This window comes from Myotis davidii, unplaced genomic scaffold (assembly GCF_000327345.1).
Source record: "Myotis davidii unplaced genomic scaffold, ASM32734v1 scaffold760, whole genome shotgun sequence".
NCBI classification, from domain to species: domain Eukaryota; kingdom Metazoa; phylum Chordata; class Mammalia; order Chiroptera; family Vespertilionidae; genus Myotis; species Myotis davidii.
Window position 1 is genome coordinate 68,868 of NW_006292088.1, and position 1,178 is coordinate 70,045.

Genomic DNA, 1,178 nt, shown 5'->3' on the forward strand with positions numbered 1-1,178 from the left:
TATTATAAATAAATAAATCCTTTAAGACAAATTTTTGTATAACATTTGATTTTATAAAATACTAGAGGCCTGGTGCATGACATTCATGCACTGGGGGGTGTGGGCATCCCTCAGCCCAACCTGCAACCTCTCCAATCTGGGAGCCCTCAAGGGAGCCCTCGCCAATCCGGGAGTTTCTGTCTGTCTTTGCAATTGTATGAGCAAATTGTATGAGACCCCAATTCAGTTTGGTTTGTTGTTCACAGCATAATAGAGGCATTTTTTTTTTCTTTGCTTCATTGGTAGAGATTTCCTGGAAGATTTAGGATATCTTCCCTTTAATTTTGCCTAGACACTCTGATTTTACTTCTGTCTCTCACCTTTGCTTTCCCTCTATCCCCAACTGCAACAGTGCTCCAGGCTCACTTTGCTCTAGCACAGTGGTTCTCAACCTTGGCTGCACATTAGAGTCACTTGGGAATCTTTTTAAAATCCTGATTTCTGGGCCTCATCCTCCGGAAATTCTGTTTCTTTGTTATGGGGTGGGCCACGACGTTAGTAACAAAGAAACAGAATTTCTGGAGGATGAGGCCCAGAAATCAGGATTTTAAAAAGATTCCCAGGTGATTCTAATGTGCAGCCAAGATTGAGAACCTCTGCTCTCCCCCTCTGCTCTCCACCCGACAGCTTGGGGGGAGCGACCAAGGGAACCACGTCCCTTCAAGCCACTGGCTCTCCCGCTCTGCTCTCCACCTGGCTCCTGTGTATGCAAATTAACCCGCCATCTTTGCCTGATTAATTTGCATACTCACTCCTGATTGGCTGGTGAGTGTAGCAGAGGGATGGTCAATTTACATGTTTCTCTTATTATATAGGATTTTATAAAAATAATTCAAAGCTATATTTATTTCTGTTGGTAGATAAAAGTACTTTTCTTTTTAATGAACCAGGGATATTTGGTCTAATAGTGTTGGTGGAATTTTGGCTTCTTCTAAAATAAAATTATCACAATCATTGCAAGACTAATCATCCAAGAGAAGCAAATCAAAGCAACAATACGGTACCATCTCACACCTGTCAGAATGGCTATCATCAACAAATCAACAAATGACAGGTGCTAGTGAGGATGTGGAGAAAAAGGAACCTTCTTGCACTGCTGGTGGGAATGCAGACTGGTGCAGCCACTGTGGAGAACAGTA